At 52.0% G+C, this 22,916-nt stretch overlaps 1 protein-coding gene across 5 annotated transcripts in view; it reads left to right on the top strand.

Moving 5' to 3' along the window:
• Nucleotides 1-7,689: 7,689 nt before the first annotated feature.
• Nucleotides 7,690-22,916, top strand: part of ATOSB (atos homolog B) — a 40,211-nt gene continuing 24,984 nt past the window's right edge. For 2 of the 5 annotated variants that reach the window (XM_062600412.1, XM_062600417.1), the window contains exons 1-4: nucleotides 7,722-7,830; nucleotides 13,376-13,467; nucleotides 18,340-18,513; nucleotides 21,764-21,864. The gene's annotated coding sequence lies outside the window, so the exon portion shown is untranslated. Of the gene's footprint in view, nucleotides 7,831-13,375; nucleotides 13,468-15,259; nucleotides 15,281-18,339; nucleotides 18,514-21,763; nucleotides 21,865-22,916 lie in introns of those variants that run through there. The other 3 variants (XM_062600414.1, XM_062600413.1, XM_062600415.1) reach the window with 3 other exon arrangements.

The raw sequence follows: 22,916 nt of genomic DNA on the forward strand, positions 1-22,916 counted from the left end.
GTGGAGCCCCTGCCATGCCAAGGCTGGGGCAGCGTCTCGCGGAGGATGCGCAGCCCGAAGCCCCTGCAGCCTGAGCTCCCCTGCCAGGGCAGGCCGGAGATAGGCAGAGCCCAGCTTCCCCTGCAAGGGAGCCACACTGTCCCCGCTGAAAATAAGCTGGGCTGGACTGCCACCTTGTGCCAACAGGCAGCATCCACTGACCAAGAAAGGCATGGCAAGGGATTTTTAGTAACCTAAAATGACAGGGATATACCCCAGGGTCTCAGACGAACCTCTACAGACCTGAGCACCCGGACAGGAGCAGGCATCCAGGAAGAGGCTTTGCTGTCCTGCCTGCAGTGGGTCAGGCACAACCGTGTTCACCAGCACAGGGCGCAAAATCCCTTATCTCTGGAGGCATCTTCCTGTGGCCATGAAAAGTTCAACCCTGTCGTTCATTAGCGGTGCAAGAGGAACTGCCCAGGTGGTGAAAGGCTGGTAGCACCCCAGGTTGCCCAGGCTGTGTAGGGTGCCAGATCCCTGCGGGACCAGCTCCAGATGTACAACAAGCTGCAGGTTGGGGCTCAGCCCCAAAATGCGAGCATGGCCAGAGAGAACGCTGGTTGGTTCACCTGCAGCAGAAGCAACGGGCTGTGCCAGCCTGCAGCACAAAATCTGGGGGCAGACGGGGGCCCAGAGCCATGCTGGAAGCAAGCTGGCAGCCTCAGGCCAGCGGTGCTGGGGAACGGGGCAGCAGCAGCAGAGCTGCAGCACTGGGAGGCGTTTCTGGACAGGGGCCATGGGATACACCACCTTGCTGCCAGCCTGGCCGCACACCTCTACCACCCCAGCGAGGTGACATCAGGGGAAGGTTTGCCATGTGCGACTGACCATGGTGCCGGGGTTCGCACCCCTGGCAGCAGCGGAGGCTGCCGGCTCGGCCGGGCAGGCAGCAGCAAGGCAGAGACGTCACTGCGTGGCTCTGGGCAGCCCTGGCACACACTGGTCCCAACATGGCCCTCGCCAGCCAGCTGCCTGGGACAGATGCTGTCTTGCTTAGTAAATAGAGTAATGGAATATATTGATTCCTCCTTTTTTATTTTTATTTATTTTTTTAAGGCAGGTACGAAGGAAGGAAGACATTTATGTATGGAAGCTCCCACACGAGAATCTCCAGCCCAGGGCAGCGAGGAAGGGACACATTCCTGTGTCCTGGCACATCACTCCCCAGGGCCAGCCAGTCCAGAGCCTGCTCCTCTCCAGGGCTCCCTGGTGCTATCATAAACCCGCATCTCATTCCCCAACTCACCAGCTCCGTGTCCACAGCAGAGAGCAGCAGGGCTGTGCAGGGAGCACACGTGAGAGAAACCAGGGGATCTATGCTTTCACCCAGAGCAGCACTACAGCCTTGCCCCTCACTTTTCTGAGCCCTAGTGCTGTGTTAGTTAGACCAGGCACAACTTACTTCCTCCTAATTGCCCAGAGAGTAATCAACAGTAACTGATTCTAATTTATGTCTCTTGCTGGCTGCCCCTTGCCTTTCCTGTGCTATTAAGTTAAGCTAAATTGGCTGGGGTGATAAGTGACTCCAAGTGGTGAAGCAGTAGCAGAAAGATCATGTTGTCTTGCTGTGCTACAAGATTTATTTATCCCTGGAAGTAAATATTGAGCCTCCACCTCAGCTCAGCTGGGCCAGGTCTGGAGCAAAGCTGGAGGCACCTCTCTCTCTGGTTTCACCCTTTGTGGCCACAGAGGAGGGCCAGGGCCAGAGCCTGCACCTTCTGGGTGTCCTGGCTTGAGTTGTGCCCTGCTTGCAGGACTGCTGGAGGTTCCATCTTTCTCATAGGAGCAATACACATGGGCTAGGGTCTCAGCACACAGGTCAGACTGGCCAGCACTGGTGGGAGATCTTGTCTGCCCTAAAGGAGAATAAAGATTAGGGGCTTGTTTCCCTGTTGTGGAGCTGGCCCATGGTGTCCCCTAGTGTGGTTCCAGGACTGGGTGTGGGGTGGCAGCTGGCCACCACCCTTGAGTGCTACAGAAAGGGACAGACTAACAGTGGGAAGGGACCCCTGGCTGTCCCTAGCTTGGCCTCCTACTCAGAACAGGACTGAAGCCAACCCTGCTTCAGATCTGCTGTGGCACAGTCTATCCAAGTACTGAAAAGCCCCAAGGATGAAGATTCTCCTTCCAAGTACCTGTGCTAGAGTTGCAGATCTCTCCCGCTGAAGTCTTTCCTGCTGCCTGTCCTGAACCTGCGAAGTGGCAACTTGCAGCTGTTGTCCCTCACTGCGCCATATGCCAAACAGCTCTGGAGTGGCAGCTCCAGGATGAAACTCTTGAGCGTTGTCTACAGCCAAGATCTCTGTCTGACTCTGGGGACCCTCGTGGGTACATCAGAAACAGAGGTAGCAAAGTGCTGTAGCTAGAGTGAGAGCTCTAGGCTAGAGCACAAGGTGAATGGCCCACTTCTGGCTGCGTAGGTGGCTTTGCTTCGCTGTGCCTAAGTCTCCTCACAATCCCATGGGGGCCGTGATGCTGCCTCGTTGGCGTGGTGCTGGAGACAACTAACAGGAAAGAGACATTACTGCAGCTACGAGGCGGGTATAGGGCTTTGGAAGCTGACAGCAGCCAAGTCTGACCTTTACACATTTGCTCAATAAAGTGATATCAGATCCATTTCTCTGCAGAAGAGCTGTTAGTCTCCCGCACTTCACGGTAGGGCTCTGAAGCCTAACAGACACCCCTGATTTGGGACAAGGCATCAGGGTACCTGGGCTGTCTCAGAGCCTCGCAGTGACTCCAGCTGAGTTGTGACCCTGGGCCATGCTCTGAGCCATGCAGGGAAGGATTCCCACGGGTGCAGCAAGGAAATGCTGCTCCTATCTCCTCTGTGAGGGGAGGAGGGCTCCTCCAGGAGGAAACTTTCCAAGCGTGATTCATATCTCTAGTTTTACAGTCGTTTCGGTCAAACAGGTAAACCAAGCACGTTGTTTGAAACAGGTTCCTGCAGGGGAAAGGTCTCGCAGTGTGAGCGCACGTTCCTCCAGCGCAGGGCTGCGCCGGGTGCCACAGGGACCACTGACCTCCGCAGGCACCGGCCTGGCCGTGCTGGGCACCGCGGGGCCCTGGGGTGGCTCTCCTCCTTGGGAAAGTCATCCCTCCCCTAACGATGGCATCGCATTCTCTGGAGAAGGGGAAAGTGAGGCAGGATTTGGCCTCTCTCCACTCTGCTAAATGCTGGAGGGAACAAGAGGCACATGGCTGTGCTGAGAGGTGACTGGGGGTTAGTTAGCCGCTTGCAGCAGGATCCAAGGTCCTTCGGGAAAGTACAGAGGGTTGAGGCTGCAAGAGAGATAAAAGGACAAGCCCTTTTGCGGCTACCTGAAGAACAGACAACAGACGACTGCGTGGCACTGCAAAGAGATGGGAAGTGACACCCAACGTGCACGCCTCCCCCTTGGGCTTTCTCCTCCTTCTCTGCCAGCTGGGATGAGGGTGTGAGTCATGGTGAGGTGTCCAGCTCTCGCTCCCAGCAGGGCGTCTAGTCTCTAGCCTTGCTGCAGGTCTGCACCCCAACTGCCCAGCATGACTTGGAAGGGGCCTCTGAACAGTGTGACAGCTGATTCCAGCTGATTCCTACCAGCTTCTCTAAAGACTTTTTAAAATTCCCTGCAATCTCTTCCTTGCAGAGCTCCAGGTCTTTCAGAGCATTTTTCTTCACACGCTTCTTGCATTGTTTTACCAATACGGACCTGGGTTGGGTGTGAGTAGCGTAGTCCAGCCTGCTGCATGGGCAGAGGATGAGTGATGCAAGAGTGTCTACAGAAGCACATCTTGCGCCATAAACTTTGGGAGATGACACATGTACTTTTTTAATTTTATGATTGTAAAACTTACTCATGCCAATGAAACAAGCTTGTGTGTGGGGAAGTCACCTTTCCATAACTAAAACCTACAGTAGGAGCCTCATGGATGTCAGCCTGCAGAGCTCCAGATCCTGTTTGAGATCGGCACCCTGAGAGTGTCTCCAGCTCTGGAGCAGCCCGCCTGGCAAACTGGCTGAACCGCCCCAGTGCAGCACGCAAGCAGGCCCATCAGGGCAGTGCTGACAGTGTTGGCAGGGAGCTAACCCAACGATGAACTCACTAGCATGGAGTCACCTCACCCTTCAAAGGGAAGCCCTACAGGCAAAAGAGCTTATTACGGAAGGATGGACATTGTTCCACCATGTGCTGCCCAGGACACCTCATCTTCCTAGGAAAACACCCTTTGCCCATCCTTTCCAGTAGGCAGGTCACTGGAAGACAACTAGTAAGGTGCAGATCCCTGTGTAAGGCTGAAAGCCATGGCCATACTGTCACCCCAGGGAAGGAGGCCTTGCACTTGTACAGTATCCTTCCCCCTTCCCCATCTCCTCTGAGCTTCTGAAGATTTTCCAGCCTCTCTCTGAATGGCTGCTGTCTTGAGTCTGTGTTACTCTTCGCCATCAAATGACCACAACTGGGTTTGTGGATGGGGAATTGGATGGGAGGAGACAAAAAAAGTAAAGTGTGCCAATCTGGAAAACAACCCAGAAAGGTGAGCAGAGAGGGACCTGCTGGCCTAGATCCGGTGCTGTGGAAGAGGCAATGAGCTGCCCTGAGACAAGAAGAAGAAATAACAGCTAGCCTCTCTTAGCCTGTTAAAATGAGTTTTTACATTCTGCTCCTTAATCTTGCTTTTGGAGATGGAATATGTTTTAAAAGTCAGGGAAGGTTGCTAAGGGACAGTGTGCTCAGCAGGGACACTGCTTGCAAACCCTAAGCGCTCAAAAAAGCAGGAGGTAAGTAACTTGGGATATTATTAATCCTTCACTGCCCACATGATAAACAGAAATGTATTATTCTCGTCAAGGACAAAGGAGCCCAGATTTCCCCACAGCCAAGGAGCTGAACCAGCAAATCTTTTGGATTCAGCTCCATGGCGGGTTCAGCTGTCACTGAAGTTGTTTCAGTTCAGTTCCTGTCCAGGCCAATAAGGGTTGGTTAACCATTTGTTAACCCCAAACTCATTTCAGCCAGTTTAGGCTGGAAATCATGGCTTGTACAAGCAGCTATGGGACGGGGACCAAGTAGCTTTCAGCATCTTGTTTCCATGGCCTCTCCTCATATTCCCAGCTGAATACTATAGCTTCTCACCAGTGCTGCAGAGGTGCTCTGGCCAAAAGGGCAGAAAAGCTAAATACTGCTCCAGGAGTGAGAGGAAGCCCGCACTGTGGCAGGTGAGCAGGAGACACTGGGGACCTGCTGCACTTCACAGGCTCGTGCTTGCCGAAACCAGCACCTGCACACACATGTGCGTGCAGATGGGCATGTCTGCACACTGAAGCATGCAGTGACGGTGTGCTCACAGGCATCCCCCAGATGCTTCTGCTGGTGATGAGGACATGTAGATCTCGTCTGAAGGAGGGCTGGGAGCGAAGCTCTGGCCGGACACCACCTAAAAGAGAAAGGATGGGGGTTTCTGTAGGTGGGGGGCTGCCAGTGATGCCTCTCCACAAGCTGTACTGGGTACAAATCCCTTGTTTTGAACAATGGTGTTACAGGCTGTAAGTTTTTCACTGATGCTATTTTGATGCGATCACTGGAAAATTAAGGGGGATTCTCGTTCAGTAGAGACTTGAACATAACAGCTCAGGTTGTGTCCAGTTTGAGAAAACACAACAACTCAAACTGGCTTCCAGCCTGGGCTGCCTTGCAACATAATCTGCTTCTCTCTGCCCCAGACATGTTCCTATTCTGAAAAGAAGAAAATGTACCATCTCTTAAGGCAGCAGCTCCTGAAACATCAGGAGCAAAGACCTCACTGACAGATGATGTGTTCCTATCATCACACCTAGAACTGTGGAAAGATAGTCCATACCCTCATGGAGCTAGATTTTTTGAACAGCCAAGGGATATTTAAAAAGATATCTCCTACAATAACCACGTGAGGCCCCCAGTAAGAGACAAGAGTCCCACATTTTGGCTGCTCTACATCCACATAGTAGCACACACATCCTGTCACTTCTTCCTGTAGAAAAGTAAGCATAGACCAGGGTGTGAAATGGCCGGCTGTACTGCCCCATCCTTTGGCATGGCTATTCCTGGAGTGCGCTGAGCATGACTTTGTCCGTGACAGTGTCTGAAAATAATGCCCCCGAAAAAGGAGTGAGCTGAACGGGATGTCGGAGCTGAGCAGCCAGTATGTTGTCAATTTGCATCCAGCTTGCTGCACAGTAACATAGTCAGAAGACAAGATCTTAGTTATATTTATCATTTGACAGTACTGGTCTCTGCTATTTTTAGAGCAACATTGCATCTGTGTCTCACTGAGAAGCAAGATAAGGCAGCTATGGGGCTGATTTTCACAGGGTCTAATCCAAAATGCTGAACTTAATGAGTCTTTTCAGCGATCCGAGTAGTCCTTAGTGAGCCTTTGAGCCAGGTCAGACCCTAAGAACTGCTGTTCCCGGAGGTCGATCTAGCCTAGTCCGGACCAGAGGTCTCCATCAGATGGTGGCAAAGCCTGTCGTCCTTAATGCTTGGTCTCTGACTAAATATTTCTGATTAGTCATTTTTTAAGGCTACAACAACCTACCAAGGTTGCAAGAATGATCCTTGCAAGATCATTCATGACAGCGTATAGAGGTTTCCCCACAAAGCATCGCTCTGATCAGCGTGAGTGCGTGCCGTGGAGTCCTGCTGGCACACGGGGGCTGGGGGCACCCACGTGGTCCCACCTGAGGGAGTTGTGTCGGTGGGGCTGGGGGAGACTGTATCCACGGCCCACGTGGTCCTGCCCAGGGTCAGCTCTTATCTGTGGGGCTGAGTGAGCCTGGATGGTCCTGCCTGGGGGTGGCCATGTGTGTAGGGCCAGGAGGGCCTTTTCCATGGAGTTGGGCAGCTGTGTCTATGGGGCTGAGGCAGGCCACGCTGATAGGCCCAAGTGGGCCATGTCCACAGAGCTATGGCAAGCCCCATCTGTGGGGCTGAGGGGACCATGAGTGTGGGGCTGGGAGTCTGTGCCCATGGGGCTGGGGGTGCCGTGCCCATGAGGCTGGGGCAAGCTGTGACCGCGGGGCAAGGGAGCCATGTCTGTGGGGGTGCATGGGCTATGTCCATGGAGCTGGGGGGAGCACGTCCATGGGGCCAGGGTCATGTAGCCCTGGGGCTGGGGGAGTCACTGTGGTGGGGCCGGAGGGCTGGGGTCCTGTGTCTGTGGGGCTGAGGGGAGCCTTAACGGTGGGGCTAAGTGTCCTGTGTCCGTGGGCCAGGGGCTGTGTCCGTGGGCCCCCCCGACCCCCCCATCCATGGGCCCTGACCATGGGGCAGGGGCAGCGGGGTGGGGGTAGGGGGCAGCTGCCGGTCAGAGGTGAAGGGTCACGGCTACGGCAACCCCCCCCCCCCACCGGCAGCTGAGGATGGCCCCGCCCCCTCCGGCGGCGGCCAATAGGGAGCCGATTTGAGTGAGACCGCCCCTTCCCCCGCTGTCATCACAGACCCGCACGTGGAGGGGGCGGGAAGGGGGCGGGTCCTCTCCTCGGGGCGTCACCACTCCTCCGCCTGCCCATTGGCCGCGCGGCCCCACGGCTCGCCTCGCCCCGCGCCGTGCCCCGCCCAGCGCACCAATCAGCGGGGAGGGGGCGGGCACGGGGGGCGTGGCGCCGCGGGCACCCGGAAGGAGCGGCCGGAGTCGCGCAGCAGTCGGGGCCGAGGCGGCGGCGGCGGGGGGCGCTGGTGGGTGCCGGTCCGCGGCGCGGGAGGGGCGGCGCCGCCGGCGCCGGAGGGGTTAATGCGCCCCATCCCCGCCGCCCCTCGATTCCAGAAGGTTTGGGGGCTCTTTGAGGGCGGGATGGAGGAAAGGGGGAGCCGCGGCCGGGGGGAGCCGCGGCCGGGGTGGGGGGGCAGCGGCCGGGGGGAGCTGGGTGCAGTGCCTGGGGTGGGGGGCGGCAGCGTAGGGGGGGGGCTGTGGCCGGAGAGGGAGGTTGTGGCGGGGGTGGGGGTTGTGCAGGGGGGCACTGTGAGCAGCGGCACCGTGGCAGGGAGCCCTGTGCCCTGGAGGGTGGGGGGGGGGTCCCTGTAACCGAGCTGGGGGCTGTGACGTGAGGCAGGGCTGCAGCAGGAGGGATTAATAGAGAGGGATCTTGTGGGGTGGCGGTGTGGTAGGAGTGGGGGACTGTGAACAGGCCCCCTGCTCAGCGAGGGGGTGCTGTGGCTGGTGTGGAGCAGGCTCTACTTTGGGGGGCTGCCCCCCCCCACCGTGGCACCCTCCTCCCTGCCACCCCCGAAGGCCCCATGGCAGCTCTGGTCCCTGTGCTGGGGCTGCAGGTACCATTGGGGCTAGCTCGGGTGAGCTGTGCCATCTCCAGGTATCACCCATGAGGGCCACCTCCTCCCCACCGTGATGTGGGGACGGACGTTCTGTCCAGGGCACTGCAGACAGGATGAGGCCTCTTCCTCCTCCTCCAGGACACCAGCTCAAATTCAGCTCCAGCTGGGAGTAACTGGTTGCTCTTGTCCCCCTTGGACTGCCCATGCCTTAGGGACAAGTGCCTGTGGAGCTGTGCCAGGCACCTAGAGCTGCTGTGCTGTGCTGCGCCCCTGCCACGCAGTGCCCCGAGCTGGGGAGCAGGAGACGCAGCTCCTCCAGTGCCCGCTTGGCCTGCACCTGCCCTATGGATAAATCACATCGTTCAGTGTGGGGCTGCTAAAACAGTGCTGGAGCGGATGTGAATCCCCAGCATCCGTGGTGAGAGGCCTGCTGCCCTCTGGTGACAGGAGGCACAGGCGGAAGGGCAGTTTGGGAAGACATTTACTCACATAAAAGGAGCAACTAGGGATTTGGGATTTTCAAACATGCCTCTTGTGGTTGAGGTACTCAGTTTCTGCAGAAATCACAGGGTGGTGCACAATGTACTCTTGGAAATGCCAAATGTTATGTTTGGAAGGCATGACCACGGCTGCTGCTTGTTATGAAAGATGTGTGATATCTGCGTACTGGGAGCTGGGATTGTGGTGTGCTTGCTTGCAAACTACCTGTGAACATGATCCCTATGCTGAGGGATATGAGGCGGGCATGGAGTTATTGCAGGGATTTCCAGACTTTTTTAAGTGTAGAATTTCCTGCTGCTGTGGAAAATGTACAGTGTATGGTTTGGGAATGCTGTGCTGCTTTTTAGGATAGGATACTTTAAAAGTCACTTCCATGCGGTGCCTTTGTGGAAAGTATCACACAAGCGAAAATCTGCTCGTAGACCTATCCTCCTCTGCGCAGATTGTTTTCAGTAGCCTTAGCGAAGAGGGGCAGCTAGGACTGTGTGATTAGTGTGGCAGTAATGAATCCTGACACGAAGAAGGGTTTGAGCAAACTTGGTGATATCTGAGGAAGATAAACAAGTTGTGGCAGGTGAAACTGGAGAGAAAATTCCAAATCTGACAGTACCAGAGTTGCTTTTAGTTGAATGCTGCTTTTTTTAAAAAAAAAAAAAAGACTTTGGGATGTGGAGAGCTAAGACATCTTGTAAAGCCTCACTGCCTTCTTATTTCGTTTCAGCTTGCGGAGTAGCAGTAATGTATATAGAGGGGATCCTGGCAGGAAAGTGAGCCGGGGGCCCCGCTGGGGACTACAAGTCCCAGCATGCAGCTCTGGGCACCGCGGAGCGGCCAGTTTGGGCAACGCCGCACGCTGGGATCTGCAGCCTCCTGGCAGTTTTCTCTCTGCTGAGGTAGGGCAGAAACGGGAGCTGGGTGGGAGGAGAGTTATACTTTGTCCTTGGGGGCAGTGTTTCAGTACTACAAAGGTTGCCTCGGAGTGGGATGTCGTGGTGTCACCTTGGTGTTTTTTTGCAGAGGAGACAGAGCAGCTGCTCGTGCTTCCTCTGCAGCGACTGTTCCTGTGACCCCTCGGCAGGTTCCAGCTGACTCTCGTGGGCTCTGACTGCATCATTTCCCGTGGGCCCTGGGGTGGGCCGGACGCTCGGGGCAGCAGACCGTTCCGGTTGTTGTCCCAGCCGTAGAGCTGGTTGTACTGAGGAAGCTGCACTTGTTGGCTGAGGTTGCTCCCTGGATGCCTGCGCTGCCTGAGCCCATCCTGCAAGTGGGGCAGGGCTGGGGCTGTGTTTCAGCACTGCCACTGACACACCTTGTTTCTTTCTGTTCACCTGGATGGGGCAGGTTTCTTATCCACTGCTGGAAGGAAAGCTGGTGGTGATCGCTCTGCACCAACTGTTGGACCCTAGTGCCTGAAGCATGGATTGCTGATGGATTCACCTGCTCTTTTCATCAAACTGGGCAGAGGAGCTCTCTATACTCTGTTGTTCACCTCTGTCCTTCCTGCAGAGATGGACTTCAGAAACTAATGGAGGGTTTTAATTTCACTGTTAAGGTTGTTGCTTAATTCCTGGTAGCCGCCTCAGTAGGCAGATCCAAGTGCCTGGGCCCTATATACTCCTGATGTGGTGATGAGCTTTCCCAGGCTGTGTTCCCTTGGCAGTTTCAGGTCTTGTTCCTTCCTGGCATGCAGAGCAGGAGGAGAGGAAGTTCCCTCCCTGAGTTTTGCTGACCTTTGAGGGCAGGGAAACACATCTGCGCTGCTCATCTTCTTCCTTTTTGTCTTGTACCAGCTTTTACTCCTAGCACTTCTCTGCCTTCTGCTTTCCAGTCAGGCTGTACAGAAACAACCAGACCTGTTCTCCCTTTTTATGGCTATCATACCGCTTCTGAGTCTCAGAGGATGGTTTGAGGGGGTGGTTATTGTCGGGCTCCTCAAAGTCCATGTTCCTTGACTCCCGAATCTTCCCCAGCCCTTCAACTGCACTCAGTGCTCTGACCTGCCCGTGCTTGTTCCTTGTAGCACTAGATTGGGCAGACACTATAATTTACTTTGTGGAAATCCACAGTGCCTAGAAGATGAGGATGCTCTCTGGATACAGAATAAGAAGACACACTGGTTATAGTCTTTAAGTATGAGATGACCAAAGTGGAAGAGAAAATAAGCCGTGCTGGTTAGAAAAATGATGCCCTCAGCATACTTTCAACATAACTGTAGTCAAACTTATTGAAGACATCACAACTGGAGGAATTAATGAGTCAGGTTTGATGTCAGGTGTGAAGGACAACAAGAGAGAAATCCCAAAGGGAGTCATTTGTACATTAGCAGATGGCTTGTGAAGGATGTCATTGTGTGTTATTTGGCAGTACGATTCTTCTGTGAGAGGATTTTGCCTGATTTGTCTACCTTACATCACATAAGAAGGACCGCCTTCCTCCACTGGGTTGTGAGAGCTTGGTTGTGTTTCTGATCTTTCTTTCTGGCATTTCTGCTTCCTAAAGCCCTGTTATTTGACCAACTCTTATCCTTTCTTTTTCTGTTTCACTTGTGACCACACACAAGTGAACCAGGTGACAGTAACCTCCTGAGAATTCAACTCAATCTCTCGAAGTTTGGAATTTGCTTTAAAACTGTTTTCTTCAGCTGGGAAGTTTCCTTGCAAATCTTTGTCTTTCCTTTTCTCCTCTCTTTCACAGTCTCATTTACTTTGTCTTGTGAATACTTAGTTGCCTGTGAACATATTTCGCCATATTTCTGTTAGTGTCCTCAGCTGATAGTGAATCCTGAATGAAGAGCAGCTGAGCTCACATGCTCTGCATTTCAGAGAGCTTTCTCAGGACTGGCTAGTGGTTTGTAGTCATACTTGTCTGTGTTGTGGCCTCAACAACCCCCCTCCTCCTCTCCAGCTAAGCAGCATGATGGTAGAACAATACTTGGGTGGGAAGCCCCCAAAGAAGTCCTGTGTGTCCTAAAAGGTATGGTTATTGATTCAGTCAGAGGTGCTTTTTGGTATTGAATCCTTGTCCCAGGCCAAGGCTGGTGTCAACTCTGTGATTCTTGTTATTGGAAGTTAGCAAAGATCCAAAGCCTTTTATGCAAGAGCTGAAGTGATAATCCAGATTTCCTGGCCTCGGTCCATTTGGGGTAATTGCATTCTTCCTGAGGAGTGTTTTCAACCAGTCCCTATTGGATGGATTGCCGTCACTTCCTGTGCCAGGGCAGTACGTGGGTGGCAATACTCCAGTGGCGTCCAAAGCAATTCTTGTCACTGGGGTACTGGGGCTTAGAGCCTTCTGAGAGCCTCGGCTAAAACGCGATATGGCAGAGCAGAGAATTGGTGGAGGTTTTTTGTGAGAGACACATGCACACCCCTACTCCTCTAGCAGAGAGCATTCACTAGAAACTTGCTGGGAGCCCTCATGACTGTTTTAAGGATCGAAGCACCACTGCTGAGCTTGCGTACAGGGTGCGTTTCCACATCACGGTGTAAAGGCTGAGGCAACACCAGTGCTTTCTGGGGGATCGGCAGCGCAGCCCGCTCAGCAGCCTGCGGTGCACTACGTGCTACCGTTGTCCTGGTTGGAGCCGGCTTATGCTGCCGACGTTGCTGCAGATCGTCAGGTGCCACTGAGTGGTACCTGATGCAAGAGGCCAGTCTGAGGAGTGGGGACAGTGCTTAATCAGCTCTCGCAGATTGTGCCTGCGGCTGGGGGAATGTTAGACATGATTTGGGGGAGGCTGTTACCGTCCTGATTTTTTCAAGGCCTGCTGGGCATAAGGGCCTAGCTCCCACACAATGTGATCTCCAGTAGGCTATAATTACAGCACTGGGAACCCGGGGAGGAGTTTTAAACGGCGTCTTTGTGACAGTTCTGGCAGGCCTCACGGAGATTTCTATTAAGCAGTTGTCGTTTTCCCCCCTTCGCTGTAGCCTGGGAAACGCTACAGTGTTCAATTTGGCTTGGTCTGTTTAGGTTGTTGAGAGCTCTGACTTATCCGGCAGCAAAGTTTGACCCTTTCTGCCGTGACTCTGTGTTCCTGCAGTCTGATTTAGTGGGTAGCTTGTGAAGACCATAGTGAGAGTCTGTGACAGCAGTTAAACCATATGCCAGTGCACCCACCAAAGTACAGGCAAAGCCTTGTGTAGTGGAGCAAAGCACAGCTGCAGAGAGTAGAGAATAAGAAAGCCAAGACTGTAAAAAGTCCTTTATTTCCTACTTAATTTGGTGAATGTGGACAGTGGCAGTGACCATAGCAACTCTCTCCAGATCCACCTGGAGTCACTCAGGAAATTGGGGTGGCAAAGTGGAAGAAGTGGGGGCACTGTAACCAGAGGGATGGACTTAGCACTTGTCAAAGATGCTGTGGGATCTGAAGGTTGTGGGGTCCTCAGTATCTCTGTGCTGTACATGCCACAAGCCTGTCAACTTTGAGATGTGAGCAATTGCTGACTGTCTGGTGTTCAGAGGGTCATCTTATGTGGGCAGGTTATTCCACAGCTGCATTTAACGTTTATCTCTGCACTGTGCATTTGTCTTTCCAGGCAACAGCTGGCACAGCTGGAACAAGCAATCCGCAGACCACAGTGTGTGTGTGCGCCAACAGCTGAAAGGTGCCTTTCCAACCTGCACCAAGGTTAGAACCAGTCCAGTCATTACATGTTTCCCTTCCTTTACCAGGGATGTGCAATGGTCACTCGGAACATCATCCTTTCTTCTTTCCTCTCCTCAGTATTTGGGGTCAGCTCTGTGGGGCTGGTGTCACCCCAGCCAGGTGTTTGCAGAGCCTAGGCTTCCTGAAAGCTCCTGCTTCTCACCTAGCTGGCAGTGTGCCTAAGGGAGGCTGGATGTCTGTGACTTGTCCTGTTAAGATTGTTGAACACTGCATGCAGTCAAGAAGCTCAAAGGCAGTTATATTTTCAGCCCTTGGGACCTTGTTGTCTGTGCTGCTTGCTGAACCCATCCTTTCATGTACTGGCACATTGAACAGGAGCGTTTCCCAGCTGCTGGTCTCTGCTGCTCACTATCATTCACCTGAAAAAAACAGAGCTAAAACTTTGCTTAGAGTTCATGACAGGCATGATCCTGGATTTCCATCAGAACAAGGCAGGATTTTGCCAGGATTTTGTAGTCCTAGAAAGGAGACCAGGCCCTTGGCCATGGCGAATGAGGCTCAGAGTGATGGTGAAGCATTTCAGGAGGACCAGTAGCCTTTCTATTGCCACTGTCAAGGAACCTAAAGGTCAGGCTCTCACTAATCAGAAGTGAGCTGAATGGAGCAGGTTGTGAGGACTGTGGACTCCCTGCCCTGCCCCTGTATCTGGATGCTTGTGTACCTGCCTGCAGTAGGATGCAGTAGTGCCCACCCAGCCTCCACAACATGCTGTCACTGGGAAGAGAGCTTTCAGCAGTACTTCACCTCTGGAAAACTGAACTGAGTCTTTCTCTTACTTCAGAGCTCAGGTGCAGTTCAGCCAGGAGAGGCTGTATAGGGGAGCTGCTGTCTAGGGCACATGACTGGGCTGGGTGTTCAGAGAGCAAGACCAGCAAATGGCAAGAATTCCTTGCTTTTTCCCTGTGGCTCTTCCTCTGAGGTGTCTGCCAAGGAAGTTGGGGCCATTCTTTGCTGGGCCATTCCCTCTCCTGTGGCTTTTTCTTTTGCCTGGAAATACCTGCAAGCCCAGGTCTTACTACTGGCTGAAGTTTGGTATGGAGATTAGAATGATCTGAGTTGTGCCCAGTGTAAGGGATACATCAATATACCTGCCAAAATGAGGGGCAGGCTTCCCCCTTCAGGGCACTTGCTGTTTGTGGGCTCATGCTCAGTTCAGAAAGCCTCAAGCAGCCCAAGGGCTTTCTTCTGCCTCGGGCAAAGATCTTGGGTGTAGTATTGGGACATGGCATAAATTGCTTTTCAGACCATTTGTCTGTGAGGAGGTGAGGTTCATACTTGCTCACAGACTTGGTGGGTGAACCCTCCCCTCCATGTGCACACTTCTTGTGTACTCCGGGAACTTGTGTTTTGACCATAGCTGCCTCCTCTCCCCAAGACCCTTGCATGTTGCTGTCTTTCCCAGCCAGCGCAGGTGTGGCTGTACACTGCTGCATCGCTCTGCCTCCTGCTCTCCCTACCACTTCCAGAGACTTTTTCAGTTGAAGTTTGGGCCTCATCCCTTCCTTTCTCTTCTGTTTCCCAAAGAATAAAGCCTGATGCTGAAGTGGTGCCCACAGCAAGCAAGGCAGGGATAGATTCACCTGAGAAGTTAAAAGGAGAGAAGAAAGAAGTTCTTCACCCATGTCAGCTCTGCCCTCTGCAACACAGACTCCCAATCACAATGCAGTAGCACAGAGCAGCCCCTTTATCCAGCTGAGGTGTGGCAGTCGCTACTACCTGCTCCATGCTAGGATTCCAGCTCTCTCTGAGCAATGGAAAGGAGATGTATTAAGCGGTAAGACCAGAGGGAGGATTTGGCCTCTGTTCTGCTGGAGTTGCTCGCAGGTCCCAGCCCACCAAGCTCATAATACCCTCTCAGGATTCCTCTTTATTTTGACAAGTGGCATCTTAACATAAAGATCACCACGTTGGATTCACTTTTATTCCCTAGCAGACCAAATAGCTTGATACCTCCAGGGACAGCAACTCTCCCACACATGTGTAATGCAGCTGCTTCTTCCACTGCCTGGCCATGGCATGAAACTTTTTTCTCTCTGCTATAACCCAGATGGTAGCAATAAGCTTATACTTGAGCTGAATTAACCTTGCTAGTTCAGTTTAATGCAGCTGGCAGTAATCTGGAAGCTAGTGCATTTTGCAGACCCTTGGATAGATTTTTGGTACCTTTGCAGGCATGGGGTATTATGCCCTTGCTTGCAAGCTCCATAGACCTGGTGAAGAGGGGGTTATAACCTCAACCAAAAGTTGTCAACGTGACACTGTTTGGTCTGCTGTTAACATGTTCTGGCTACCATTGTCCCTTGGCCTTACTTGCTGCTCTAGTGCTAGATCATATTTCCACAGGAAACCCCAAAGAAGTGCTGCCCCCCATTCAGTGATGGGGCCCTGTGGGTATTGGCACTGGAGTTATGTGAGGAATCCCCTCTTTGCCTTGCCACCTCTGTTAGGAGTAGGCTGGGCATTCAAAGATCTTGTTCTTGGGAGCGTTGGGACAGCTGAATCCTTGTTCAGTTCTCACTACTCCCAAGAATGGAGTAGAGGATCATCTGCTGGGGCTAATTTTAGGCCTCTGAGCATTGCCTGTGTCCCTCTGAACTCCTATTTGTGTGCAATCCTGCTGGCTCCCTGCTAAGAGCTATATGAGTCCTTTATCCTAGCATGTAGAGGTTTTGCAGGGCCATAGTGTCCCAGGGATTGGGAAGAATTTGGATTCCTCAGTTACTTAGGGAAAGGATTTTGCTTAGACATCTCATCAGATGTATATGTGACCCCCCTTTCTAGCCCTAGAGCCAGCAACCTCTTTTCCCTTTGGACCTTCCTTTTGTGGATGCCCACGAGCTGCACAGTTTCCTGACCTTTGCTTGCCAAAAAATGCAGCATCCCTCCTGTTGTAGCAGTTCATTCCTGTTGTCTTGAATGGGTGCATCCACTACAGAATGCAGTCTTCCTCAAAGCATTTGGGCATGGAAATACCCCAAGACCCACTACTAGGAGAGGTGAGAACACTCTGGCCTTCTCAGTGCAGCTGGATGGCAGTGTGGCATCTGTCGCTCACATTCTCCAACCAAGCATAGCACAGGGTGAGGCCTTCTGGCCTCTCCCTTTTTTATTTACCCAAGACTTTCAGCCCCTCTGAGCATTTTAGTTTCCACCTGCTCATATTATTTTTGCCAGGTGTCCCAGCTGAGCTTTTCTAAGTTTTATGTGGAGGCAACACAGAGCTCTGTAGTTTTAAATGGGCTAAAACCAAAGTTGGGTCAAGACATGGTTAATGGTATCAGAAGGAAGTTGTATGGTCTCTTGGGCCCCATGACTCACCCTGGATCAGGACTGAGGCTTTTCTAGCTTCTGCTGTAATGCTCAAATGATGTAACCATTTGTGGTGGGCCTTCCTGAATCTGGGGAAGGGCAAGATAGGCAGTAGCAGTGAGGAGGGAAGCTGAGCTTTTCAGAGGTGTGGGGTTTTTTTGGTTTGTTTGTTTGTTTTAATCCATTCTAATAAGTCATTGAGTTAATTCATCAAGAGATGTTGGCAGGTATCACACCTGAATGTGGTTTAGCAGGGTCTTTTGTCTTTCCCTTGCATCATGTGTGCCTGTAGGAAAGGAGAGAAAGAGAGGAACTCTGCTTTCATGCTGAATTGGATAATTCATAGCAAGAGTTGACAACAGTTTTTAGGACAGGAAGTGAAGCAGGATCTTGTCTCCAGTTCAAACCACAGCAAGGTTAACTGCAGAAGAACAGACCTGCCTAAAGTGGAAGCGGGCTGGAATTGGAGACCAGAGACTTACTGTTTTAAGGGATGTCTGCTAGGCTGCAACCAGAAGAGTCTTAGATCTCCGTTTCCCTCAAACCTGCTACTGGCAGAACATAGGAAGCAGTATGTGGAGCTTTCTGACATCCAGAAAACCCTCCTGTGCTGCTGGTAACAGTATGAGAGGGCTGTCTGGGCTGGGCAGGGGGCTGCATGTCACCTCTTCGGGTAGGCAGTGTGGAAACACTTGGCTTGACAGATGGTAATGCTGACATTGCAGCGGGGGGGGGTAAGATATCAGCTAGGGGGTCCTCTGTGCACCCTGGTCTGGCTGCCCAGTGCTCCCAAATCACACCCTGGGAGCAGGCAAGGTCGGGTGTGATGCACCCAGGCCCAGAGCAGGTGCCAAGCCCCTGAAGGTCATAGGGATGATGGCTTATGGGCCTCCACCTCTGCCCCACTGTGTTCCTCAGGGTGGTGCAGAGCTTTTGGGGAGCCTGGGGAGGCTTTGGGGTACGCGGAGCAGGTGGCATATGGGGTGCGCCACGTTGGGGCGGTGAGGAGGGGACAGTGAGGCTGGGGGGAGCCAAGACAAAGGAGGGAGGCAGGGGGACATGCTTGGGGGATTGCTATGGCAACCCGCCGCTGGCAGCAGCGCCGCGCTTTCCCCAGCCTGTGCTGCCGTGGATGAGCAGCCAGGGCCAACGCGTGGCCTGATGTGGCTGCAGCCCTCGACGTATCCCGGGTGCCCGGGATCCCGTCCTGCCGTTAGGAGCTCCTTCCTGGCAAGCCCGTCCCAGTCGTGCCCTGAGCTCCACGCCGTTGGGCTCCTTGCGTGCTAACCTCACCTCCAGGCCCCTCCAGAGCTATTCCCCCCAGGCTCCTGGCAGCAGGCTCGGCGTGGGTGTTTTGTCCAGTTTCCTCCTCTTCTGCTGGGGGCCGGGCGGGCAGGTCCGGTCTGTGGGCCTGCTCTGTCTGAAGCCTGGAGCAGACCCGGCCTGAAAGAGGCCGCTCTCCTAAGCCCTCTCACTGAATTACCAGGAATAACTTGTCATGTTGCCGCCCTTGCTCATCCTCAGGTAATCGGTGTCAGTGGATCCAGCCATCTCTGCATCTCCCAAGGATGCCTGGCCCTGTACCATGCTGTCCATCCCATGCAGCCTGTTTGCCTTGCTCCAGGGTATCTGTAGGCTGATGGAAAGCAGACGCTCTAATTAGCTGTGTGATATGACCCTGAGACTCGCCCAGAGCAGGTAAAGGAAGAGTTAAATATTTCTGAAGCTGCCTCTGGGAATACCCCTTCCCAGAGCCTGGTAGGGGGCCTCGTCCCTGTTACTGAGTGAAGCCGGGAGCCCCACTCGCTGCACAGAGGGGATAAGTCAGGAAGCTCTAGCCTGGCTACAGTGCGAGCGAGCGTGACTGGGACCTGACCTGTCGTCTTTAAAGTGCCTCAAGCCTTGAATGTGAGCCGAGGGGAAGGGACTGGCTGGAAGCGAGCAGAACTCACTCATCTTAACATGCACCAGCGTGGGAGCTGTAAACCTTTCTCACTACACCTCTCAAAGGCCACCACTGGTGGTGAAGTACAATGCCCTGCCCCGGGTCTGTCCCCAGCCCTGAACAGTAAAGGAGCCTACTTCATTTTTTGAGGATGCTCTGAACTATCAATCAGATGTGCAGGGCTGTTGTGGGGTGATACACGATGTTATGGTGCCTGGGGTCAGAATTCAGCTGGGACTAGGATGTTCGGGCAGAACTGGAGGGGAAAGGATGGATGTCTGTGGGCTGCCTGAGTGGCCCTGTATTCACAATGTCATGATCCTTTGCCTAAGCTTTGCGCTCTCCTTCCATCTGTGAATCAGAATACAAAGCCTCAGAAATGCCTATAAAAACTGTTTTGCTCTTTGCAGTTTGCCATAGTATCCACATCAGATTTAGGATGATTTTAAGATCTGCCCAACTCTGTCCTGTGCTACAGTCCCAACTATCTTAAAGCTCTCAAATGAGTTAGACATGTTTGTCAAATGTCCCCTGGACTCCAGATCCTGTTGTTCCCAAGGGAGAACAAACAGGGAGATAGAAACTGGAACATGGAGCCTCAGTGAAAGCTGCTCATGGCAGGTAGCTGTGCCCTTGCTCCCTCAGCCTTCCAAGAACTTGCCTGTCCTTTACGAAGGGGAACAGTTTGCTCACTCTGAACTGGCAGCTGAATCTCCCTTCCTGTGGGGGAAGCGGAGACACTGATATCTGACATTGAGGGCAATTTCAAATTGACAGTTCAAGAACTGTTCTTCATGAATTTGACCTTCGGCGCTTGATACTAGAACTGGCGTTATAAAACGTTATGAACACAGTAATGGCAGAGTGTGACCTAAATTCATTGAGCCAAATAGTAGTTCCCTCTGACCCCATTTCCGTAGCTTGCTGGTTTTGATCCTTCCTCCAGTCTGAGGCCCCAAGGTGTACTGTGAAATATCATAGAGTGGAGCAGAGGCCAGTGGATAAGACTCTAAAGTATTTGTCTGCTGGGGTGCCGATTGCTGGCCTCTAGGACGGAAGGGGTGGAGGGGTGCATTTATACAGCACCTAGCATGCCAAGATCCATGTCTAAGACTGGAAATCCTGAGCACTGTGACCTGGCGAGTTATAACTGTGTCATCTTTTGAGTGCTGCTCCCTCTTTTTCTGTTTTGCCTGCTCACACTATACATTTTTAAGCACAGCACAAAGGAACAGAAAAGCCCAAAGGCAGTGGGGTCACATTCTCAGCTACTGATTTGGGGAGGAGTTAAACATGCAGTGCTGGAATAAGCATTTAGGGAGAGGCAGCCAAGAGAGATTTCCTTCTAGATGAGCTGTTCGGTTGAAGTTCGGAAAGTACTGTGTGGTTACGTGCTACGTTTTGCTGTTGCCATCTCCTAGGCTGGTCTGGAACATGCGTGCCTGTGAATAGTCAGAAGGGGACACCATGTTGAACAGTGTCACTCTGAAAAATTGACTAATGTCCTTCTGGATATCAGCAGCAACCTTAATGCTGCCACTGTTGAAACAATGCTGGGGACTTCTGTAGAGAACAGATGTGTCCTTGAACCCAGAAGGAAACTTTGGCTTGGTAGGTGTTTCTGCTTGCACTCCCTAAATTGTGAGCAGATAGTTGAGCCCAGCAGTGCTATGCAGCTATCCCTGTCCGGTAGATGCATAAAGAATAGTTCACAAGAGCAAACTCTTTGCTCAGCTCAGACTTCGGGAACGTGTATCTGGGCTGTCTGCACTGGGGTTTTCTTACTGCCAATCAGCGATGCTGTAGCTATGCAGAGAAGGAATAGCATAGACAGGTTAGCGCAATCACTTGCAGCCTTTCAATGTCAGTGTTTCCATCACTGGTGAGATTGGTATAGCTGGGCCAGTCTTGTGGTCCTCTCTGCTGTAGCTGCCAGCAAAAGAAAGCAGTTGTGGCATTCAGTAGTAGGTCTGAAGTTTTTTTCCAATTAATCTTCTAGGAGCGTGCAACAGCCAAAAATACTAACAGTTTTGGAGGAAGCAGCATATTTTCAGCTTTTTGTCTTGGGCTGGCCTGCCTACGTCTCCCCTAGACTCACCATCTAAAGGGATTGGCCATGATCTGCCCTGGCCATGTAATAAGTCTTCATAGAGAGAACATATGAACTTGTGACATCAGGCTGCCATCTTGAAAGTGTTTTTCGTATTGCTGTTCCTGTTTCTGATAGCTGAAGGGCTGTTTCATGGCTTCTATTTGTTGAGGAAACAATTTTCAGATTTGGAATAGCTTTCCTCTTTCTCCTCTGCAGCTCTCTTTCTGATAGTTCAGTAGGAATGATTTATTATAGATTACAGCTCTCTTTAACTGTGTTTTTCTAAAATATCATACTGCTAAAGTAACTGAAAAAATCCCAGTGAGGTTTTTAGAAGGAAGGCTGATATCAGAGGCCTATCTTGCAGCAGAAGCTTGAAGCAAGGAATAAAAGTGTACTAGGAGGTGCCTGTACTCATCTGCTGGTTGCTTTTGGATAGGAGAAGGCATTTTGCCCTTGAAAGCTTCCCTACAACACAGCTCCAAACACTGGCTTGCTGATGGACGTGTATCAGTACAAGCAGCGGTGAGAATGCTGCCCTCCAGAGCCTGAGAAAGCTGCAACAGAAATGATGGTCTGAAGAGAAAAGTCAAATTCTCTCTTAAAATGAACCTCTAAGATGAGTTGTTTGTTTGTTTGTTTTAAGCAGCTAAGAGAAAATATATGACTTCCTGTACAAGTCTTTGCAAGGAAAGAGCATGGAATTACCTTTTGAGTGAACCTGTCTGGAACTTGATATGTCTCAGATGTGTGTTAAGAGAGAAATGAAAAGGTTGTGCTATAAATTGATAAGGGATAATGAATTTAATCTAATAGGTTGTGTCTTGGGAAATAGAGATGGGGGGAGGGGGAAATAATGTGGTACTTTGGATGGTAATAACGGGAAATACCACTTGAATTCGCTTTCCCAGGGGAAACCAAAGGGGTCTGTTCTTCAAGGAGTCCCCAAGAAGATGGAACCAGGCAACTGAGAGTGACCTGAAGCTGAAGAGAGATGCCAGGAAATTCGTAGGTGAGCAGTGCACAATAGCTGTGCATCATTCTGCAGCATGAGCTTTACTTTTCCATTCAGTGGTCCTGCTGAACCAGACAACAACCTTGGGCTCTTAACCTTATTGACATGACATAATGCAGTAGAGAAACAGTAACTTTAATAACATTAGTGAAATGTCTGAACTGGAGCCTACATGAACAAGCCTTCATCATCAGCCTCTCTATCAAGGAGGTAGATGCAGTGTGGAGGCAGTGACTCGCTACTGCACCAAACCTAGACATCTTAAAGGATGCTGGCCTCCCTAATGTGGGTGGTAGAGCTAGCTGTGCTCAGCTAGAGCTGAGGAGCAGAGGCTGCACTTAGGATCTGGCTCCAGGAAGTCTTAACAGGTCTTATCTGATGGGCCAAGCCTCAAAGAGCTTTTGGAGGTGTGTGGTAATAACACGGAGCTGAGCTGAGGTCAGTATGTAGAAACTTGTCCTGAGCTCCTGAAGCTGGACCAGAGGATCCAAGTCCTTACTCAAACATACAAGGGGTAAAAAAAGAAAAAGACAAGTTCATGGATAGCTTTAAGATGAGAGTGAAAACTGAGACTGGATCCTGAGATGTATGAATGTTCTGAGCGTAAGCCTGGGAGCCAGGAGGCAACGAACCAGGATGAACTATGGCTTTGGTTACTGAACTATGCTTAGTTCAGGCTTTTTCTGCCCATGGGTTTTCAGGTGAGTAATAGGATTTCTCTATATCCTGTTCCTTGACATGAAAATAGTTAAGCTGTGCCATTCCTGTCCCTGCTGTTGGAGCTGTTAATGAATCTGTCAAGTGCTGTGGCAAATGTAGTGGAGAATCTCCCTCCTGCAATGCAGAATTGTTTTGCTGGCCAGGGCAGGCTGAGAGAGGACACACAGGCACATCAGGACATTCTGGTAATGCTAATCAGGAGATAAGAACAGATGGCCATATTGGTAATGGCAAAGAAAGTGGGAGCCTGGGCCTGGAGGAGGAAGAGGACTGACAATGAGATGGAGGAAACAGTCCTGGTGGGAAGGATCCTGGTATGGAACTTCTTG

Source organism: Rhea pennata, chromosome Z (genome assembly GCF_028389875.1).
Source record: "Rhea pennata isolate bPtePen1 chromosome Z, bPtePen1.pri, whole genome shotgun sequence".
Taxonomy (NCBI): Eukaryota; Metazoa; Chordata; class Aves; order Rheiformes; family Rheidae; genus Rhea; species Rhea pennata.